The sequence below is a fragment of the Numenius arquata genome, chromosome 6 (genome assembly GCF_964106895.1).
Source record: "Numenius arquata chromosome 6, bNumArq3.hap1.1, whole genome shotgun sequence".
NCBI lineage: Eukaryota > Metazoa > Chordata > Aves > Charadriiformes > Scolopacidae > Numenius > Numenius arquata.
In genome coordinates this window covers 21,839,083-21,863,362 of record NC_133581.1, presented here as the reverse complement: position 1 = coordinate 21,863,362, position 24,280 = coordinate 21,839,083, and the positions used below count along the sequence as shown (strand labels likewise).

At 36.9% G+C, this 24,280-nt stretch overlaps 1 protein-coding gene across 1 annotated transcript in view; it reads left to right on the top strand.

Annotated features, from left to right (window-relative positions):
• Positions 1–24,280, top strand: part of SBF2 (SET binding factor 2) — a 272,334-nt gene that overhangs the window by 170,061 nt on the left and 77,993 nt on the right. The gene's annotated exons all lie outside the window — the stretch shown is intronic.

The window sequence follows — 24,280 nt, the reverse complement described above, 5'->3', positions numbered from 1 at the left end:
AAAAAACCACATAAGCTTGTCCTCTTTGTCATCGCAAGTGCAAACATAGTTCAAGAAGAAAGCGTACTTTCTGCTTTCGTGGTTCAAGGTGGTAGTTCTACTTGTCATGGTGACATCTTAGTTGGTCAGTCTCACTGAAGATTTTTGTAGTTCATCTACTAAGTTATTCTACTGTTAAAAATTAAATAATTTTGTGCTAAATAAACATCAATGTACAGTGGCAGCTGTGAGAGTAAAATATGTGGAAGACTTCTTTTCACTTTCATTTGAATAATTGTTCTGTTTTATCTTTACTTGTTGGCAGTGCAGTGCCAGAAATATTTTATAGATACCAGTGTTTTCAGTCTGATATCTGAGAATATATTAGTATTTATTTTAATTTGTAATGGGATCACATTTGGTTATAATTTCCTTCTTCTTGCCCCTATCTAAGTTATTTTATCAAATTAGGGATTTGATTGAGACATTGGTCTTTTTACCACTCCCCTCTAACCTAAAAACCATTGGAAGTTATTCTGCAGCAGTTTGTTGACCCATATTTTTTAAAAAGTGAGTGCTAAATACAGTTTTCAATTAAATACAGAAATAAATTAACATTGACTGAGCAAGTGCTACCTCAGGTCACCATCAAATGTAAGTTTTGTTGTCTATTTCTTGTTTGTTCACAGTAGATATTTTTCTACTGTTTGGAAAAAAAGTTCAACTTTGCCTGAGCAGTGATCTAGAGTAAAATCACCTACAGTTGGCGGATGAAAACTGAAGTCAACTGGTTAAAATCACACAGCATTTACCAGAGTGTGCTTTTTTTGGCACAGTAATTGGCCTTTTCCAAGCTCTATGTCTAGCCTCAGAGTCGGAAGAAAAATTTAAATTATCTGTAAAACTGTATTTCTCCACCCAAAATCATGACCAATAGAATACTGCACCTGCTGTCTGTTCCAGAATTAGAAATTTGCTTTCTTTTTTGATTGTTCCTGGCATTAAAAAATTGAGATATTTTTAGACAATAGGAACAAAATACAAATCCCCTTTATTTGTTGTATCTTAGTACAAAACAGATGGCAGAAGAAAATGCAGAGTTGAAGAAATTTCCTTTGCTGAGGAAAGAAATACTGACATCACCTTTTAAAAAGCAATAAAATCCCACTTTTCTCTGGGAGAAAAATTATTTTTCTTCCCAGTGATTTGAAGACCCAAGAAGGACCTTAATGATCTTAGAAATAGATTTCTGAAATCTTACTGAAGTGAAAATAGAATGGATTTTTTTATCAATAAAGGTAGCAAATATAACTCAAATCATGCAGAGGAAACAGATAGATGAAGTAAGGAGGCACTGTTTTTATGCTTTCCGCCCCCGCCAGTATTTTCATATGTTTGAAAAGATAAAACAGAAATTTCCAGTTCTCAGGAGTAAGCTTGGCCAATATGAAAATATCTGAATTCCTCACCCTGGGCAGCTAGTTAGAAGCAGGTATTTAGTACATCTACTTTTATGATGTATGAAATTATTTATTAAGATAAAAAGCATACTTTATAATTTGTCTGTGCACTTTGTTCAACTGTAGTATTTGGAACAATGTGTAAATTGGAGCTTCCTTGCATCAGTTCAAGGAAAAAATACATTATCAAGAACTTACTGAAATTTGCCCTTGCTGCAGTGGGACTCAGCAAGTCAGCATTTTGCTGTACAGACATGAATTCTATTAGCTTCATGTCATAAGACCAAGTAATTTAAACAGTGCCTGTTAAAAAGATATAAAAATATAATTTAAGAAATGTGATCCTAACTGTAGATGCATTCAAGCTTTAGGGAAATACCACATTAATTATGATGGAATTTTTGGGGGAGGGTTAGATTGCAGTATTGCTTTAAGACCTCACCAAGCTATTGGAATTGTAGAAACTCTCAGTCATCCACCAAACATCTTGTCACAGATTTTTCTGTTAATGTTATTGCATGTTCCCATTGGCTTCTGTAAGATACAAATGAAAATATCGCTGTGGCCAGGAGACACACAACAGCTGATAAAGAAGCTGGGATGGGAAGGCCCGGGGCATAGTGGTTAGATTGGGCAGAGCCCTGGCTCTCTGCTCTCTGTGCTGGGTTGAGCTGGGATGTGTGCACTGCAAGCCCCAGACTGATGGTTTTATGCAGCTGACCAGTGAGACTGGTATTTCCCAGGGAAAACCATCAGGCTGGGGCTTGCAGTACAACGTGGATTGTTGCAAACCACGTGTATTTCAAGAGGTAAAGGTTGGACACTTCAGAAAGTGTCTTTTGAACAAGAAACTCTGTTATTGGCATGAGCTGAATTCTTTGTCTTACTGGGAACAGTGCCACATATTACAAACCCAAGAAGATTGCGTTCTGCAAGTTTATTGCAGATCCCTCCGTTACAATACAAGATTTCCCTGGTTGCTTATTGTCAGGTTTTTTCTTTTCATAGAATGTATTCTCCTGCTTTACTGGAGTCCATAAAAATAAAGGTCAGATACTTTTTCAGAGCTTCTGTATACTCGTTTTGTAGATGAAAAGCAGTACATGAACAAAATGCTAATAATAATCTCACCATGTATCTTGTTGCTGGTCTCATTATATCCGGTGTGTTGTGCCTGCTACCACAGTGCTTGAGAATAGATCAGGAGGAATAAGATATTCATATCTTTGTTTGAAGTTAATAGCTGTTTTATCTCTGTGAAAAATAGGCTGTATTTCCCCCGGTATTTGATCTCTAGCCATTTTGCAACTGGAAGAAAAAGATGGTGGTATTTTATTGATTTCTCTAGAGATGGCAAAGCTTGGCCTTGCCAGATCTCTGGTGTTTGTCAGCTTGAATCTCTCAGTCCAAGGGTAGCATTTTTTTGAACCATTCTTCTTAAGACTATTTACAGTTTGAAGATACTGGACAGGAGCTCGCTGCAAATTTTTAATAGGCCTATGATTTATGGAATAGTAAAATAGAATTCCATATTAATCTGCCCTGTTTAGCAGGTACGTAGCTGCATGTCGAGCTTAGCGGTAGACTTTAGGTGCCTTTACAAATGAAGTTAAGGTAAGGCATGATGCAGTAAGTCAACACTGACGTGTTAAAAACATGCGTGTCTTTATCTTTTTGTGTCTGGGAAGTATTGACAATCTACTGCTGCTGAAATGAAACTAAAAGAAGTATTTCTGCTTGTTCTTAGTAGCAGGAAGATAAAAATGACATGGAAATTGTATTGCTCATCAATTGAAGCAGATGTCTTCTGATGAGGGCAATTAAATTCCCAGTTATTTGCTTTTATCTCTTCTAGGAGTTGTCATTGATGAGTTGCAAAAACTTTATTGTCATCCCCTAAGTAAGAATTTTTCCCCTGACAAATCATATACTCTGACAGGCGTTTAAATCAGCCTGTATTACAGCAGTGACTAATATCTGTGATAGTGGAGCAGAAGCATTATGTTCTGTTCTATACGTTATATAATTAAATTACTGTGAAAAATCATCTGCAGTGTTGTGAAAGCTTAATGTATCAATTGACAGTTTATATATACGGAGAGCACTGTAGTGAGGAAAACATGAAATTATTTCTTAGAAAATATTGCCATGGTGTTTGCTATGTGCTGTTGTGGTTACCTCAAAATAATTTGCAGTTACATATAAATTCCTATTTTAAAAGGTTTTTTTCTCTTTAATTTTCTGTAATGAAATGCTTTTCTCTGACATTTCAGAAAAGACTACTTAACTTTTGTGCAACTAAAAAGTCTATTTTTTACCAGCGTCTTCTATGTAATTATGTTTCCAGCAACACATTGTATTTTTAATACTCGTTAAGAAATAATGGCAAAAACCATATCCAGGCTCAATTTGCATACTGCTCCATTAATTTATTACAAGCAGCATGACTTGTCCAGATTTTCACTTGTCTCTCTGACTTTCCGCTGGCAGCAGCAAGTGAATTCTGTGTTTCGAAACGTAGTAGCACTTAATTTGATAAATTGTCAGTAAAGGCAAAAAGAAGCCTGAAGATGGTAACTTTTCACACTGTGTAGGTGTAGAGTACTTGATAATCAGAAACAATTCTTATATTAAAAAGGCATTCTAAACAATTTGCATAAAATACTTGGCAGTAACAATAAGTCTTCCTAAAAAAAAAAAAATTTCTGGGGAAAGATTTTCTTCAGATAGTGCTGGACTATGAACTAGCTTCCTTTGGTAGTTGGAACAGATACAACTTCTCGTTTAAAAACAAAAACTCCAAAACTAAAATTTTGAAATATAACATTTCCACTGTAAGATATTGGTCAGTAATATTGCCTAACTGCATATTAATCCTTTTCTTTGGCAAATCTGGGTCAAATTGGAAAACATATGTCTCCCAGGCGTCTGGAGTACTTAATCTAAATGTGGTTAGAGTGGGAATAAGGTGCATAAAACTGTTAAATACTTTCAAAATTCTGGTCTTCAGGTGTCGGAAAGGGATGGGGTCTTCTAATGATGTGATGTAATCTTGACAACCTAAAAAGTCATCAGTGCTGTTTTGCTCCAGTGTCACATCTGTGTGAATATATGTGTTCTACCAGTGTAACTGAGAGAGTATACGGAGTATTCTAAAAGCATACTTATAGTACACGGTATGAAAAACAACTATACAAAGTAGCAACCAGGGCAAAATTAAAAATTTAACCTGTATTAGGTTACAACAAAGGTACATCTGGGCCAGCATCTGTTCTCCAACAATGGCCAAAACCAGATGAAAGATAGTACTGATTAATTTGGCCTCTAGAATTTTGTATGTGACTCTTCTGTAATTGGTGTAATAAGAGCCTCTTTCTAGCACTTACTATACAGTCTGTTGTGAAAGAAACTTTAATATGCAAAATTGGAAACAATGGCATTCTGTAAAAAATATTAAATTTATTTTTCTTACGCAAATAACTTTTATATTATATTTATTATATTTTGTCACCAGATAAAGTTTAAAAATTGTCAGTCAGTTCTCAGAATTCAGAGGTTTGCAAATACCGTCCAATAGCAAGAAAGGTTTTATTACTCCTGAGAGAAAATCAGCCATGTGTATGTCATATGATTCAAATTTTTGGCAATACAAATGTTAAATGAACTAGCATTTCTCATATTTTATGTTGAAAAATATGTTGCCAAATGTCTTTTTTTAGGAGGGTTATAGTAGGTTTCTCTCCTTTCAGATTTTTATTTCATGGCCTGCCTTTTGTTACTCAGTTTGACTTGCATTCCTGAAAGTAGAGACTATCAGAAGTAATGTTTGAACAACAGCAGTATTTGAAAATATTTTAAGGTACTTTAAAACATAGAAAATATATCAGGTGCAGGACCCTGCACTTTGTCTTGTTGAACCTCATGAGGTTCACATGGGACCACTTCTTGAGCTTGTCCAGGTCCCACTGGATGGCATTCCCCAGGCTTATTGACTGCGCTCAGCTTCGTGTCATTGGCAAATTTGCTGAGGGTGCACTTGATCCCACTGTCCATGTCATTGATGAAGGTATTGAGCAGTACTGGTCCCAGTACAGATTCCCAAGGGACACCATTTGTCACCAGTCTCCATCTGGACACTGAGCCATTGACCACTACCCTCTGGATGCAACCATCCAACCAATTCCTCATCCACCAAACAGTCCATGTGTCAAATTCCTGTCTCTTCAATTTAGTGAGAAGGATGTTGTAGGGGAACCCTGTCAAAGGCCTTAGAGAAGTCCAGATAGATGACATCTGTAGCTCTTCCCTTGTCCACTAATGTGGACATCACTGAGCATAACTGAATTGATTGTTCTCACATAATTTCTCTAGGAAAAAAATCAAAGTACACTGTAAAAGATTGTATTGCTGATCTGTTTTTACTTTTCCGTTCTTTGCTCTGAGGAACATACTGCTACACTTCATCCCATCTCATTAGATGGCCACACAGTCCAGAAAAATCCATTCACAGGCATCATATTGCAAGACCCAGAAAGTACAGTCTCTTTGTTTGCAGGATTGCCCATTTGTGTATGTCACTCAACATTGCAGACTTTTTAGCTTTGTTACTGCTGCTAAAAAAGCAGCCCACAGTTACCTGCTCTGCAGCTGTCAAGGGAGATGACCACCTTGACACAATGGTAGCCATTCTTCTCTGTGCCAGGACTCTCCCTGTGGAGGTGGCAGTGTTCAAATAATTCCTTTTTGCATCACTTAAGGAGATTTGTTTGTTCAGTGGTCACTACAGAGAAGCATCTGACTGGTTCTGCATGTGGTTTCAGTGAGGAGTTTCTTTGATGACTAGGCAGCAGAAAACCATGGCTGCTTTTCATGCTGGTGTTGTGCCAACAGAGGTGTTCAGGAACGAGCTTGTGTGTGGCTGGGCACTTCCTAAATTGCTGTTTCCCTGCAGACTTCCAAGACCCTGCTTTTGGTAATCTGAGAGCGTTTGTGACTTCTGCTTGGATCCACACTCTGTAACTATTCTGTGAGACTGTTACTTAGAGAAAGGAAGAGAGAAGGATTAGCAATAATGAGAGTCCCACAATGTACTGTCCATACCTACATCTGCATTCAGCCCCTTTGCCCTCGGCTTCTCACCAGAACGTGTTGTGTTCATACACTTCCTCCTCCCCTCTATGTATACACATATGCATGGCATACACGAGGCACAAGGGTGATACATGTATTTATATATCTGCTATATAGAGAAATACGTATACACATAAATATAAACTCAGTAGTAATGTAGATGTTAAAAATCTCCAAGTCCTGCTATGATTGGAGCAGCACGTCTGGAGTGTGAATGAATGGGCATCTCAAACACACATCTTGAGGGCTCCAGTTGCAGGCAATCCCCTGGTTTGCCCCAGCTCTTGCTGGTAGCATGAAAAAGCATCAAAAATACCAGAATAAAAATGTGGTAGTGCCCTCCTTTCTGTTGACATAACTTGCCATAGATACAGCTTGTTTTCTGGACTGCAGGGTATGGGGATATTGATTATGCCTTCATTATGTTTCTATGCAGTTACCAGAGCAGGATTCAGCCTTGTTATAAGGGTCTCTGCTTAATATTTTATTACAAATATCAGATGATACCAGGGTATTTGTTTTAATACAAGAATAAGCAGAAATACAGTGAACAGCTGTGAGCCCCTGCTGCCCACAGCCTCAGTCGCGCCTCAGGGGTACGGCATAATCAACAGCAAGGCCCTGAAGCAAAGCAGCAGCAGCAAAAATAGGTACATTAAGAGCTGTGATAAAATTTAAGAGTTTCTAGCATATTTTAGCATATTTTAAGTGGCATTTACATAACAGTGTAGGCATTTCAAAAAAAAATGGGATCTAGAAGGATCTAGTATCCAAACTGCAGACAAACTGGTCTGTGTCCGGGCTACACTGATTCCAGTCAGGTCGTATCTGGCTTAAAGATAGATAAATAGAAACACGATAGCCTTTTGGGCACAAACGTAAGCACTAGAGTATCAGGCACCAGACGAGGGTGTCACACCAAGTAGCCTTCTGGCAGGGCTGAGAGTGATACAAACCCACCTGTCCCAGATGGGTCTCTGCGATGTTCATCGGCTGGAGCCGTTGTTGCTCTTAATGCACGTCTCCTGTCACAGGCCTTTGTTCAGTCCTCCTATATTTGCTGTTAATGCAGGGCATGCTCGTGTGTGTCTGCTCACACATAGGTATCTTATTGAAACCATGTAGCTTCTTGGAGCGTTGACGTGGTAGGCTCTGACTGCTCTTAAGTGTTCATTACTGTTAAGTGTGGCCTTGCGGTTGCCAAGTGTTCCTAATAACTCTGTGTTCTAAATATTTTTGGTTGCCTTGATGAAAAGCAGACATGTGCTTGTACGCTACTCGCTGCTCTAAGTAAAACAAGTTTGGTTTAGGAATTGTGTTATACTGCTGTGTAGTTGCTCTCTAGCCTGCCTGTGAAAGAGGTGGACCATTGAAAGGTAGTAAAAAAGAAAAAAAAAAGTCTTTGATGTTGGAAAGTATAGGCTTTTTGCTAATAGACTAAGTTACATGAAATCAGTGACTTCTGGTTTTTACAAGTTTTATATTTAATAAAAATAGGGAAGGAATGCATAGAATTTTGAATTTATTTTAAATTTTATGCATGTATATAATGTGTATTTCAGTACAGGTACAGAATTCGATATGGATTTGTGTGTAACGCTGTTAGGTATGTGCACATGCACTCAATCTGTTTTGAGTGTCATTTTATGTATACAATAAGTAACAAAGTATTACACAGTATAGATGTACTCTACCCATTCAGTGGCACAATATTCACTTGTGTATTTTGCTTTAGTTCAGCTTCTTATTACTAAATGAAGGGCAAGAGTTTGTTGAACTAACGTAGTCTCACTCCGGTCTTGCCTCATTGCACTTCACCCTTCAAATAACTGTTAAACTGAGGTGTAGTAGAGGAGGTGAAGTGGAATGTTGCTCTGCTCTGCGAGCAAGGTGTGTGTGCTCCCTTGATCATTGATGGGGCTTAACCTACCAGAAAAGAATGCCATATAGAAGATTCCTTTTATTTATTTTACATATACAGAAATTTCTAAAACAGAAAGAACATTGAAATATATTCAAAGCCTTCTAATAATTTGGTTGCTATAATGTTTGTGTAACCTTTGGTTTAAGCAATTGAAGTCTTGGCAGCTTGTATTCAAAAATTGAAGTGTTATGTTGAGATAAATACTATAAAACTCAGGCCAGTTCTGGGTTTTGTCAATATTTTGTGTAAACTTTGACAAATGCATTAATACGACAAACATAAAACTGTGAAATATATGGCATTTTAGAATGACTTCTAAGGAAAAAAGTGTAAAAATCAGATTTCTTTACAGTAGTAGACCTACCTATACTGTTACATAAATAAAAAATGTGTGAAGTTATAGAACAGAAACAGAAAATAAAGGGGTAAACAAAAGAATGTTTGACAATCTACATATGTTGTAAAAAAATTCTCGTAGCTGTTGACATTCATTTTCAATATTATAGCACAGATTTATGACTTACATTAATTGTCATTTAGAATGCATGGGAAAACGCCATGTAAGCATGCTATGGTAAAGATTACTTTTAGTAATTCCCCCCTCCCCGTACACAGTTAGTGGGCAGGCTTTGGTTTCTAGTGATCCAACAAAGTATTTAAAAATAACTTCACCTAATGTCTATAGATAAAAAAACCCAACCAAACAAAAAAATCATCCCACCAACCCCCTTCGCTGCCTCTCCACAGTGCTTCAACTCTCAACTCCACTGGGGAGCTAGGAATTAAAACTCGAATTGCACGTTTAACACTGTAAAATCTCACAATGTTTGTGAGTGCACAAGTAGAATTAATTTTCTATCTAGATTGTTTTACTTCTGAGGACAAAAGCAACTTATTTTGATGAAATTAATTCCTCTGATCACATGAACACCTTGTAAAACCTTTGCTTTCAATGTTCATAGATTAAACTTCACTTTAGAGAATACATATCCTTTGTTATATCCTCAATAAGTTGCGTACAATTGGCATATAATATTCTCTATCCCTTCCAGGTGTATGGAATGAAATATCTTAATAGAGCATCTCATACTCTAACTGTAGTAATAATAATGCACTTAAAATTAACCTGGATTATGAGGATGCCATGATTTTCAGGACTTCTTTAGAAGTATCATCTTTTTCCTTATCTGCATTACGTTATTCTGTCTACCTCTGAACCATAGGCATCTGAGTTTTATTTGTTATACATGCCTTCAACAGTACTGCTGTTTTTAATTCTCAACAAGGTTTCATTTTTCTTCATTTTTAATACCTTAATGTAATTGCTAACATTTTATATATTTTCCTATACTCAGAAAATTTGCTTCTGTAAATATCATGCATGCTCTTATACTTTCCACTTGTGCAAGAACATTAGCGTTAGTACAATCTAGATTCACAAATGGCACAAAATATGATGCTACCCACAATGTGTTTCTTGGTCAGTGTCTTACCTATGTGCCGGCAGAAGCTGGGGTACACACCCTTAAACCAAGTAAAGTCTTTACTGAATTATTTTTTTTATTAGAACAGAGGCAAAACAAGTTGTAGTTTTGAACATTTTTTCTTCATAAGAAGACAAAAAAATGGTTAATGCAGGCAAAGCCAGTGGACTAAAATGGCCTTCAATTTGTTGTTTTCAGGCCAAATTCAAGATTTGAGACTATTGATTTCATTGGAATTTAGCCTGTTATATTTATGAAGTTAAAAGGTATAATTGCTTTTGTGAAAAACAATTTAAAGGAAAATATTTATTTTAATGGACTATTTTGGAGCCTTGCCTTTGTCATTTGGGAATAGCTGAAATACTAACCATATGTGGTTCTGTTTAAAAGCCACAGGCCACAACTACAGTTATGTTAACAGAATTTGTTACTCAGCCTCTGAATTGCATGTGTAAGAAAGTCATAGACTTTGATCCTGACTTGATTATGATAGATGGCTGTTATCTTCGCAATCCCCTGTCCATTTAGCCTCCACCCCTACAGAGCGAGTTAGCGTGTAAAACATTTTTTGTGAAGAAAACTTAACTGATGGTAGGCTTGGGGTTTTTCAGTTATTTTTCACAACCTTTCAGGCACAGTCAGTAGACCAGCAGCATTGTATGGATCAAAACATGAAAACCATAACTACAGAGAAAATCCAAACCAGGATGCTGAGAGGTATTATGAGAATCACTTCTTTGATTATCCATGTTTCAGCTAAATTTTAACAAAGGGACTCGGACTGCCACATGGATCTTACACATGCTCATTGCAAAGAACTGCTTCAGGATAATTTGGTATAAAAATACCATATAGCAAAGAATTGAATTCCATCAGTCTTGTCTAGTTTCTAATTTCAAATTGAAAATACAACATGCATATGAAAACAGTAGGCATCAGCAATGATTAACATAAAATCGATCCAGCAAACCATAATTAAGTATTCCAAACCATAATTATCTATTCATGAAAAATTGACGTATGGGAAGATGAAAGATCCTACCTAAAGTCTAGTCAGAGTGCCATTGGTGGTGTTCATTCCTGGCTTCAAATCTGGGGGCATTCTATGCTTAAAAGTATGAACACGTATACTGAAATATGTGAGCATTCTGATTCTCTCTTTTATAAAAACGTTCACTTTCTTCAGTAGCCTACTTGAAATTCATCTCATCTGGGGTCACCGAGGAGTAATCAAAACTTGTGGGGAGAATTGCTGATTCGTGGATCTTTTTTCTACAAGAATATGTTAAAGATTGCTTCTGCAGCCAGAAATTTTTTGAATACCCCACAAACATTTTTGAGATTACGTGTTATCCATTCAGGTTTTATCAATCTCCATAAATACTGGTTTTGTGGGGGAAAATGACTATTTTTCCCAAGTCAGCTTGAACCAAACAATGTTTAACAAATTTACCTAAGTCAATGTATTGTCTTGGTGCACATTATTTCCATGACAGTTTGAATTTTTTTTGTTTCAGTTACTGATAATATGTGCTCTTGGGAACACCAAGAGAAAAAAAGATGCTTGCTAAAAGAGAGAGGGAATATTACAGGGAATGTCATATGTTCCTTTTTACCTCTTAGTAAAGGGACTATGTTCCATATTTTCCATCTTAAGAAAAAATTAAAATATCCTATATCTATTCCTATTAATTTTCAAAATTTGAAACATAATTATGTACTTAAAAAAATAAAATGAACAAGCGTGTAGCTCAGTTTTCTGGTCAGTAAAAAGAAGCTGACCTTAGAGGTCCTTGGAGGTAGTTGAAATTCTGGTGGAGCCTGTAATCTCCATGATAGTGATGAAACTTCTTCGGCTACTCAGGCAACAGTCTAATAAGAAAGAAATAATGAGCAAATTCATTTTCAATGAATTCATTTCAATGAAGTCATTTTAAGTCATAACCTAAGTACTTTCAAAATTCTCGAATAAAAGTTTTCCTGGAGAAGGACTTTCAAAAACTTACTGAAAAGACTAAATACAACATTTGATCATGAACTTTAAAATCTCATGCAGAAACCTTTAGCTTGTACCATAACACTGTAAAGCTTGATTCAAGCACAGTTTTGTATGAATATGTAACTGTCTTAGAAATAAAAGCTGAAGTAGTTATTCAAAAATTAATTTTGGTTACCAAGAACTGTAGTGGAGAGCAGCATTTAAAATCCATATTATTAACAAAAGAAAATGTTGATGTATTTCTTTTCTTAGTCAGCATGCAGCTTTCGGTTCAGAACACATGCTCCTGGAAGCAGCTAAAACAATGTTCTCTGTGCTTTCTTGGTCTTCTTATTCTTTTCACTGGTTTGGTAGTCATCCTTTGTCAGTAATTTTTTAGCTAATATTACATCTCTTGCATTTATTTTATCATCACTCCATAGTGATTTCTCCAACTTTTTTTTTTCCTCATGACAAACAACCAACTTTACTAATCATTATTGCAAAACAGTTGAATTTGTTGACTGTGTTTAGAAAATCATATGTCAGTAAAAGACATATTTGGAAACCTGATGTTTGAAACTGCAACTCAACTGAGAGGTGTTCCCTTAAGATTTCTTCTTGTCTTGATTTGAGACACTATTGGGTTATGGGACTTTTACATATTCCAGAAATTGTTGCAGTACTGTGGGCTCTGCTATGATCATCTAATGTTTACCAGTATTACCACATAGATTTCCTTTATCTGACTTCAGTGATTACTGGTATGCTAGTAAAAGTTGGCAGGTAATATGATTTTCTGAATACTAGATCTTTAAATTTTATTATTTTTTTTAACAACTCTGTGTGTGCCCAGATGAAGTAATCATATTATTTTAGGTATACAAAAGCTTCCGTTCATGTGCTGATCTTGCTACGTTCATTACTGTTACGAGATGAGATAGGGTAATCCTTATTTTGTTGCATACTGGCTGTAGTGATGCCATTATTAAAAGCTAACAAAATAAAAATGCAGCACATTGTATATCGCTATACTTAACTCATTCAGGATGAAGATAAAGAATTTGGGTCCAACAGTTAATGACAAGGTATTTTCTAGAGATTTTCATCAAAATCAGATGTGCAGCACCTCTATGTTTTTGTTACAGCAATGGTGAATTTTGGCTGACACTTAGCTGTCCTATTTAAGGTCAGAAAAAAATCATGTACTTCGAAGGCAATGGTGAATTCTTTTGAAAGCTTGGGAAAATGTTTTTGTAGTTGCATACCAGATACTTGGTAAATTATCACAAAAAAGTAAGACCTTTTTATAATTGAAGACCTTTTTATCTTTGCATTCTTGTAATTTGTACAAGTTTAACGTATTTCTTGAGACAGCAACTGTACCTAAGTATTGGGTATATACTTTTATTTAATACAGTAAATCTCACAAGCCATTTTACCTTATAATATAAAATTCTGGTGGTTATCAGTCAACTTTTTACTCATTTTCATTCAAAAATAGACATAAATGTTTAGAATCGCCTATTGTAAGAGAAAAATACTCAGTTTTACCTTTATTGTTATAGAAATACAATATTAGCAGATTACTACTGTGCAGTTATAGAATCATAGAATCCTCTGGGCCGGAAGGGACTTTCAAAGGTCATCTAGTCCGACCCCCCCCGCAGTCAGCAGGGGACACCCCCAACTAGACCAGGTTGCCCAGGGCCTCGTCAAGCCTCACCTTGAATGTCTCCGGGGAAGGGGCCTCAACCACCTCCCTTGGCAACCTATTCCAGCGTTCCACCACCCTCATGGTAAAGAACTTATTCCTTATGTCTAATCTAAATCTGCTTTTTTCCAGTTTAAAGCCATTACCCCTTGTTCTGTCATTGCCGGCCTTTGTAAACAGACTCTCCCCAGCCTTCCTGTAGGCCCCCCTCAGGTACTGGAAGGTTGCTATGAGGTCTCCCCGGAGCCTCTTCTTCTCCAGGCTGAACAACCCCAGCTCCCTCAGCCTGTCCTCGTAGCAGAGGTGCTCCAACCCCCTGATCATTTTTGTGGCCCTCCTCTGGACCCTCTCTATCAGGTCCGTGTCCTTCTTATATTGAGGGCTCCAGACCTGCACACAGTACTCCAGGTGAGGTCTCACCAGAGCAGTGTAAAGTGGCAGAATCACTTCTCTGGATCTGCTGGCAACACATCTCTTGATGCAGCCCAGGATGCGATTGGCCTTCTGGGCTGCAAGTGCACACTGCCTGCTCATGTCCAGCTTCTCGTCCATCAGCACCCCCAAGTCCCTTTCCTCAGGGCTGCTTGCTAATACCTCATCCCCCAGTCTGTATTGATAGCAAGGATTGTTCCGGCCCAGGTGCATAACTCTGCACTTGCTCTTGTTGAACCTCATGAGGTTTACTTGAGCCCACCTCTCCAGCCTGTCCAGGTCCCTCTGGATGACATCCCGTCCCTCTGGTGTATCGACAAGACCACACAACTTGGTGTCGTCCGCAAACTTGCTGATGGTGGACTCCATCCCTCTGTCTATATCGTTGATAAAGATGTTGAACAGTACCGGTCCCAGCACAGACCCTTGAGGCACACCACTTGTCACTGCAGCTACAGAGTTAAATAAAAATACTGTAATCTCGTTTAAACTTCAGTGATAGCCAAGGAGGTGGGAAGAGGAGAGAGGTTGTTTTGGAGAAGAGTCAGGCTAATGTAAGCATTTATGAATTTAATTTATTAATTCATTAGTGTAAATAAAATATAACAGATAAGAGCAATTGCAGACTGAACCGTGAGTACAAAATGGTGATTTTTTTTTTTTTGACAATATATAATACATGTAACATTTGTCTGTAGTGACAGAGGAGTTGTCTGATCAGAGGGAGGAGGCTATTATTAGTCCTCTACTCAGTTGTGGTGCATTGAAATGGTTTCCATTCACACAATCAAATCCTTGGAATGCATTACCTGGCAAGCTAGCTTATTTTCTGCACCTCACTGAAAATGCAGCAAGTTTGCTGTTCAGTTCATGTGCCCTTGTTCAGGTAGATCCAGCAGCACTGCTGCAAGTGCCATGCTAAGTGTTTGGCTTCCTTCCAGGCTGAATTACTCTGTTGACGCACGGTGTGCTCTCAGGAGTAGCTTGGACTGCATGTCACTACCCTTCCTATACACTGCTGCATCATCACATTCATGTGTTTCGCTCCACAAATGGGCATCAGTATGCTACACAGTATCATTGTACTCTGCTTGTGCATCCGCCTCTCCCATTGTGTATTAATATAAAAAAGCCTAGATCTTTATTATCTTATTTTCTGTGGAGAGGAGAAGGTTTGAAGAAGAAGGAGAGAATAAGAGTATTTGAAATTTTTATTAAGTTGTTGACTAAGATCACCTAGCAAGATGTCTCACAGTACTGAATCAAAAGCTACACTCTTAAATCTTCTTACAAAGCAGCAAAGAACAAGATCCAAAATTTCAGCAGCATAAGGAGCTTGGGCAAAATGTGATCATGGCTGAAAGAGAAGGCAATGGGGACTGTGGGATTCATGTCAACTCTAGTAGTAAAGGTCTTCCTGAAAGCCTAAGGATTACTTGGCTGTTTAGAACTGCAGGTAAGATAAAAGGACTGAGAAGATGGTGAAATGTATCAGGATATCTGCTCATATTTCTTGTTAGAAGGAGACACAGATTAGGAATATTTATCTTCTGAAACATCACATTTATGTTTATTGTACATGGCTGACAGTTCATGCTGATACAGTGTGTTTCACTTTTCACTTCTGCATTTTTTTCCCTATAATTTTTAGAAGGTAAGAACAAAGCGGAAAGGTGTTCAGAGTAAAACTCTCAGGAAGGAAGATCATATAGACTAGGAGAAGATCTGTCAAGGTTTTAAAATGGATTAACTGGCAACCCGAAAGCTGGGAAAGAAGACTTTCTCTGTGGTTAGTTAGCTGGGTATTGCTACTAGCAATGATTTAGAAGGCTATGGAACAGAAAAGGGTCACACTGAGATTTCTTACAATTTGGAAGACAGTCCTACAGGAAATTTCCCTACTACACTTCTGCTGCTTTGGTCCACACAGCAGGCTCAAGGATTTCTTCTTTCTTCTAGTAGTGTTTGCCCTGCAGAACTGGTTTTACAGAGAATAGGAATTTGTTTCAAGAACATCCAAACATGGCTTTTCAACAAGATGAAAAACCAGTATGTTTTGGGAGCTTACTTGTTCACTTTTGTAACAAAAGTCAGAGGAGTTACTTCATGGAATTCTAACCTTCAGATTTTCTGGAGCCATTTGAAAATCCCAGAGAAAAATATCAGTACAACAAGTTCTAAGACTGAAAGGTTCAGGGGATAGTTTTAAAATTGCCAATTCAAAATTGTTTTACTGTTTCTTCCATTGTCTGTCTTTATCTCTTACAAAAAATGCTTCACAGTTGTTTTCATTTGTATTCTTAGGAAAACAAACACTTTATTAACATTAAAGGAACAAATTTTTAATAGAAGTTTCATAAGAAACAGTTCCCACATCTCGCATGCACTTATCGTACTTGTCTTATTGAACTACAAAAAGTGTAAGATTTCAAATAAAATCTGTATCAATATTAAAGAAGCTGCTCCCCATGCACTGGAAAGTACAATCTGAACACTTAAAATACTTCACATTAAGTTAAATAAAAATACTATATTTTTCTAAGTTTTCTTTTCCATAGTTTAAATATTTGTATTAGAATGTATATATTTGATTGACGAATGTGATCTTGGAGGGAGCTCTTTACTAAAACAAGCGCTCGTGAAATCTCTGAATCTCTTGAGCTTTCCAGGCTTCGCCACAACATTCTTCCTTGATCGCACAGATTTGATGTGTTAATCAAGATGGACACTGCTCTACAATGTGCTGCCTAATCACACACAACATGTCCTTCAATTTCCCAAGTTTGCTTTAGGTATTCTTTTCTATGAACCATTTATCCTTTAAAAGACTTTATCAGCCAGGGTGATAAGGCCTTAAATTTGCTGCGAGTTTTTTTTTCTCCAGAAAAATGGGATATTTATGATAATGACTTTAGTATCATGATTTTTTCATGGTGTGGAATGGACCTATTCTGATGTTGTTACAAGGTTGATTTTTGGATTAAGCAACTTGTATTAAAGTTGTTAAAACTGTAACTACTCCTTGAAACATAACAGGAAATTTACGTTCCAGTCTATTAAGGAACTAAGAGGTCTGGCAGCAGGATTGGCAGCAAGGGATTTTAGGTTCCATCAAATTCACCAGTGCAACTAATACAATGCGTCATTTGTGGCTAAGCATGGAAAAGCCCTTGCTGGCTGAATTCAAGATCCACAACCTTATAATAAGCAGAATTACCTCAAAAAAACCCACAACCCGCCCTATTGTCATCCTTGAAATTCTGCAGCTATTGCAGGTCATCCCAGAAATATCCTCTTCCAGCAGCTGACACTTGTTTCATGAATCCAGAAATGGAGCTGCACCAACAAAGCTGATCCAAGAAAACTTCTTCCAGAAGCAGCTGGTCATTGTCGTTCTTGTTGTCCTTTGGTGCAGCTGTACACAGGCTAACTGGTGCCTCTGCCAAAACTGTAGCAGAGCTGCTCGATACTATCAAGGTTGGCGTAGAAAAACTGAAGCTTTCCGGCAACAAGTTGTCAAATATGTATTGAAAAGAGACTCCACTCTTGGCAGTTTGTGAGAAATGCATCTCGCAGAGGCAGTGTTACATCCACACAAACATTTATTTCGGTTCCCAAGGGCACCTGACAGAACCCTGCTGATTTGAGATATATATATATTTTAAAAAAAAATTTAAAAAAACCCCAAACTTGTCATCTGCTTTTTCTCCAGTAATTTTCGTCTGTGCTGCTTGAGCGTAGTGTTTTCCCTTTATATGCTTATTTAGTTCAGGGCTCCTTTCAGTTATGTGCTCTACTGACAGGTTCTGTCTCTTGGATGAGATCCTTAAACTCTCTAATTGTTTTGTTCTTTTGCCCCTGCTATAAGTATATATCTTGGTGAGACTAATGTTTTTAACGTTTTTGATGTGGTACAAGATATTCTTTCCCCTCCTATCTCCCATCTTACACATTGTTTCCAATTATTTACTCTTTACCTCACGTATTTCTTTGAGAAACTTAATATCGCTGCTGTAAATCTGTTCACTTCTTCTGCCCATTGCTGCTCTTACAATGCCTTTTTTCTGACATCAAGGTACTTCCTAATATTTCCATTTCCTCTCGTGTTGAGTGCCTGTTCAATTCAAGTGCAATATTACCTATTTTACCGATTCCTTGGAGCTGTCTATACTATACAGTTTGCTCATATCTGCAAACAACAGTAAACCAAAGTAATGCATTTTGCACCTTTTTCTGAATTTTAGGGCACAGTCTTTTCTTGACATGTATAACAGCACATGGTTCCAGGTGCTGTTCATATGTAGCTTATGTTTTGCATGGAGTTACCCTGTCCTTTGTGCAGAAGTTGGCATTTGTCTTTGAAGTTCAGGAGGTTCATGTCAGTCTGTTTCTGACAGGCTGTGACACCAGTTAGTAGCAGTCCTGCCCACCAGTGTATTTACCACTCCCCCAAATTTGGTGTCATGCAGAAATTTGATGAAGATGCATTTCATGCTACTTTACAGGTTATTAATGAAAATATTAGGTGGTGTTTGCCACAGTATCAGCCCCTGAAAAGTGACTCATAAGCACCTGCCTGTTAAACTTGGAACCATTGACCGCTGTCTTTTGAGTCTGATGGTGCAAGCAGTTTTCCACTCTTTCATCTAGACCACGTCTCCTCAGCTTGCCTACAGGGATACCAAAGGAGCCTGTGACAAAAGCCGTGTTAAAGCCAGGGTAAAGGAGTCATGCTGCGCTTTCCTCAGCTACAGAGCTTGTTATTTCATCATAGAAGTTCATCCATCTGCCCTTGGTCAACCTATACTTTCTGTTTTCAACCACTGTTTTGTTCTTCATGTTTCTGGAAGTGCATTCTGTGAGGACTTGCTCCTTACAGTCCAGCCCGTGGATCCCCTGTACCTGTTCCTTGCCCTCTTTGAGGTGTGTTGCTCAAGGTTTTATTTCTGTTTCCCCAGAAAATCAGTTATAATTGACAAGCTACCTGTAAGTCTCCCAAGGGGAAAACGTTGGGGTTTAAAAGTTCTCTTTTCTCAGATGATGGCAGTGAGGGATTTTAGCATAAATAAAAAAATTATTTTACCATCACATGATATTCCATGGAAAATTTTCAGTGAGCCCTACTTCCAAGTTACATTTCATCAGCCATTGTTCAATTTCTCTATAGACAACTAGACCAAGAATCTTTTGGTAATTGATTTGAGCTGACTGTTGACTCTGCATTTCAGAAGATAGATGTAAAATTCCACTTCTATCCAAACAATATTTTTCTAAAGTGAAAAACTGATTTTTCAATGAATCACTTTGCATACCCATAGAAATCTGATACCTTTTTAAAAAAAGGTGTCAAGTCCTATGAAGTCATAAAAATTGTATAGAACGTGCACTGATGCTGTGATGCATTTTTATTAAAACTATATGAAATTAGAAAGTCACATGAAACTTAGAGAACAACAGTAAAATTAAATTAAGCAAGGTGAATGTATTCTTCCAAGCTTGAAAGTTTGTGACTTTGCTTATAGTTTAAGAGAAGAGATGCTGCTGCACACCGAATGAATGCTGGAATGCATACACTGCTGTGTGTTTGTGAACTGATTCACTAATAGATAACTGGACTATACTGGAATATTGTATCCATTTTAATAGTTCTTCTAATATTTTAGGCATTTTTCCGTTGTTCCTTAACTCAATCAACCAGGCTGTCTGTAAAGCGGTTTACAAAGTATCCTGTATTTATGTTCTACAATCACTGCTGAAGTGCTTTGGTCCGCCTGGGCTTTAGGAGTACACTGAAGCCCGTAGGTATATTGTGAATTAATCGCCCCTTTCCAACTGAGTAGTTAATGGATATTGATCACTGTTTTGTCATGAATTGCAATGTATTCTATCATTTGAATGTTGTTTGTCAAATACTTTTTACAAATTACTGTGCAGGACCTTGTATCACAGCTGGTGTAGTTTAAGGTTTGGACAGAGTCACTGTGAATGAAGCCCTGCTGTGAAATAAAAGTCAAAAGGCATCTTGGCATCCCAACCATTTCCTTGGGAGAAGATTACAGCCTGAGTATGTTGAACTTTATTGCCATGGGCCTCATGACAGTATTCAGAAACATGCATGGCATTTCTGTTAAAGAAACTCAGATGTGCTTAGACACAAGGGATGGCATTCTTGTGTTTATCAGTATCTTGCAAAAAAACTGAAATATTTTTACGCTTTTGGGGTACAGTAAAAATTCAGGAAAGAATGTGTGATTTATGCACGTAAAAATTGAGGTTCCTGATTTCCTAAACATAATTTGTTATGAGAAGGAAACGACTAATCTCGACCCTAGATGGAAATATATTTATTGAGAAAGAAGGGAGGCGAGGGGCTCGACAGCTCTTCTTTGAGTAAAGTGTTGTTTCTTGTTTTGACTTGCTGTGAGATCAGAAGTGCAATGGAACTGCATAGAGAAAATGCACTGCATTTGTTAACTTGTGAACATGTGGAGTAAAGCAAAAGACAACTTAAAAATTAATGAACGTTATGTGCTTGTGTAATTCCATATAAATTGCATCAATTGAAATCTGTCCCTTAGACCACTATGTTTCAAGGACAGACAAATCTATGAGAATTCAGGGCCAGATAAAGACAAATACAAAGCTCTTCAGGAAGTAAAATCTTCATAAAATGGAATTGGATCTCCCGATACCTGGAATGGCAGACCTACAGGTTCTTACATCCTGTTGCTGGCATGATAGGTTCCTTAATGAAATGGGTCATTATGAAGGCTCCTAGTCATGCAGAAAGACCACAAAGTCAAAACAAATTGGTGAGGATTCTTCTGAGTTGGGTGTAGTTCCTTTGTGTTCTGCGTTTGCACTCGTATGTATTTAATGACCATAGAAGCTGAAGAAAGTATTACATCTGGCATAATGCAGAGCACAGGTGAAGTCTGTCTAATACGGACTTTATGTTGAATTAATTACTGCTGTCAGATAGTAACCAGGTAGCAACCTGAGAAATTGCTTCTCAAAAGCCCAAAGTTTGGTTCTGGTCAATGTTAAACCTGGAAACCACAAAAAATAAGAGTATACATTTTTCATGTTATTTACTGGTAATTACTGCGACAGTGTTTAAGGAGAACAAAAGTTAAATTAAAAGCTTGTATTAATGAGTAATACATAAAATGTGCTAGGGTCATGTATGAAGGAAGAGGGGGCTTGTGAGTTACTAATTTTGAAAGATTGTATATATTCTCATAAAAATGAGAAGTTTTAAAAGTAATGAAAATTGCATGAGGCCGTATCTTTCAAGTTTTGATCGTGTTCTTGTAGTTCTGCTGATAGATGAGTCCAGAGGTAGACAGCTATAGGGGTCTCCTAGGTATATGTTTCTTCCATCCTGTTTCTCAAGTCCCAGATGAGTTGCATTTAACAAAATTGTAGCTGTCTCAATAAGGTTTGATTTCCACCTTTGGTGACAAGAAAAAAAGAAAACTTTGATCCCATTACAAAGCAAAGCAGAGCAGCAGCTAGCAGTGATGTTAACTTCACTAGGCTAAACTGTGTATAAATGTTAGAAAGAAACTATACATGAATTTTCATGGAAAAAACCTAATTTTGCTTATGATTTCAATAAGAGGATTCCAAAGTTTCCTTTGAAGTTAACCATATGTTATGTTAGTAATAAGTAATATAAGTAATTAGTGTCGTATTGGCATTTATTCCAGCAAAATAGGACATTTGGACTATTGCTTCAGATGATGGCTTTATCTGTGGAGTTAAAACTTTTAGTTTAAATACTTTTAAAACTTACATGGAAATTCCAAATAGGACTATGGGTTTTTTCACCATTCTTCAAGGGAGCTTGTGATTATCTTAGATATAATCAGTACCTTGTGAAATTGTCAGTTTATTTACTTGCATTTTTAACTCTGCTGAGCTTTAGGACATTGGCTGTGACATTGATTAACATGGAATGGGTTTTCTTTGATTAAAATCTGGCATTTTTAATAGTTCAATTGTATTTATATATGGATGCATAAACTTTATTCAGCTTATGTAATGAAAATGTATGATTTTTCTCAAATCAGCTCATTAAAATAATTCTAGTTTTGAATTTCATTGCGGTTCTACATAGTGAATCCTTAGTCCTTTTAACAAAGTATTTTTTCTAAACTGGTCTGCTGAATTCTCTTACTACTTTAGACAAAAAGAATAGTCTTGTGTGGTGTTTGACAGATTATATTTCTAAAACATAAACTACATCAACAATAAAAATTCTGTGATTCAGTAAAACTCTGCTCATGTAATGTATCTGTAACAATAAGGATTAAATCCTGGCACCACTGAAGTCATCTGTTGAATTTGGAACCAATATTTTACCTGTAATTTGTAACCAATGTACTCTACGTAGTTTATGGTTACCTTACACATGATGACTTAGCAATTCTTGTCTCAGTGCTTAAAAACACATATGACTCTAAAGTTTCTGACATTTTTTCTTGATTCTTTATGAGCTTAGTTTGCATGGTGATGAATGCTCTTGGTCAGATCGTGGAGGGCATCTCAACTCAATGATGACATAAAATACCTTGTATTCCAAACAAAAGTTCAGGTCAGTACTTGTTCTGAAGTCAAGAATGAGAAGAGTTGCCTCTCCTCTCCAGTACCGGAAGCTTATGCCACCTACCAGGTTCTAAAAGCCATCGATGCCTCACCGGATACTAGTAGCCCCACGTGTCAAAATCTGTAACTTCCAAGCTGTCAGTTCTGCAACAAAATGCCAATGTCTAACAGCCAGAGTTTTGCCGCATATCTAAACTGAGTGGAACGTAAAAGTAAATCACATGTATTGTCAATGTAATTTAAGGAAAAACATTCTCATTTTATTATTCACTTATCAATTCAGTATAGCAAAACTATTTTAAAAGTACATGAATTCCTGTAACGCTTCCAGTCTGCTACAGAGTTCAGCAACTATCTGAATATATTATCAGTATGGCCAGGATAATGTGTCAGATCTTGACGCAATTAGGCATGGATTCAAAGCAGTACTCTGCACATAGCATGGTGGAAGTCTGTATTTCACTGTCTTGAGACATTGTTTTTAGGAAATTAATTTGCTGAGAATAATTCTTTTTTTCCCCAGATGTTTCAGCTTCATTTTGTGCAAATTAGGGGAAACAGCTTTAATTATTTTATGGTATTTGATTTATCTACTTCTGTAGCAGTAGTAAGGGATATTTTTCACAATTGATAAAGACATTATTATATATAAGGCAGCTGGATTGCTTTGTTTCAAGAGTCTAAATTAATTGTATACAATACATATATTACATTTCCAGAACTTTGGTTTGCCTGTAAAATTGAGAAGCTAAGATTTCAGTGCAATATCTTTGTTAACTATGGCATTCTGTCTGGCAGCTACAAAGCAGATAAACAGTTAATTAATTTCACTATTCTTAAAACAACAGTATTATACTTTATTCCTGACTGAGATCATTTTACATGTCTTGTCATATGCTGGAGAAGAAAAAATACATATAGATAATACTTCCATACTACAAGTCCAGGGGGTATTGCTGACATAGAATACGTGGAGAATTTCATACTTGCAAGAAGGAATGGAAAAATAATCTACTGTGTTGTTTATGTGGTGATGATATATATCTTTGAGACATGTTAGCTCTTGGAATATTGAATGCTCTCTAGGTGAAGATACATGGCTCAGTTTTTATAAAGATATTTTTATCTATATTTTGTGTAAAAGCCAAAACTCTTACAAATAATTTGAGCTAAGGGATTAAGTAGATAACTTGAAACAATGAAGATGGATCATTTTGTACCTGATTATAAATAAGCACGTGCAGAAATAAGATATGTATTTCTTTGCAAACTGTTGAGCATTCCTAAAGGTTGTAAAGTCTCATTTTAAATGGGAAGTTTTCTGATTAAGTGAAAAAATATTTATCGTCTTTATATTAAGCTTCAAATGCATGTGCTAAATTCCGATTGGGGATTAAGGATGTGGATAACAATAGGAAATAATGCAGAAATTGAAAACGAAAAGCAGCTGAGGCTACATCCTTTAGTCTTACTGTTCTGACATCTTACAAACTTATTTGGGTTTTTTATATACGTCACAATATTGAAAGGCATCATTAAAAGAAATACTGAGTTTCCCAGTGTCCACTT